This window comes from Myotis davidii, unplaced genomic scaffold, assembly GCF_000327345.1.
Source record: "Myotis davidii unplaced genomic scaffold, ASM32734v1 scaffold268, whole genome shotgun sequence".
Classification (NCBI taxonomy): Eukaryota; Metazoa; Chordata; class Mammalia; order Chiroptera; family Vespertilionidae; genus Myotis; species Myotis davidii.
The window spans coordinates 605401-605653 of record NW_006383015.1 but is presented as its reverse complement, the minus strand read 5'-3'; positions in this window follow the sequence as shown (position 1 = coordinate 605653).

Sequence of the window (253 nt, the reverse complement as noted above, 5' to 3'; positions counted from 1 at the left end):
TTTTCTGGTCCACCTTTTTTCTTCATACAAATATATAGCATAAATTTATATTTTATTAAATTTATTGGGGTGACTTTGGTTAATAAGATTATAGAGGTTTTGAGTACAGATATCTGTGATACATGATCTGTTTATTGCATTGTGTGCTCATCACCCAAAGTCTAGCCTCCTTCCATCACCATATATTTTATCCCCTTTAATTATGGTCTCTTATTAGACAGTTTTTTCTAGGATAAGCATTGTATGAGAGAAC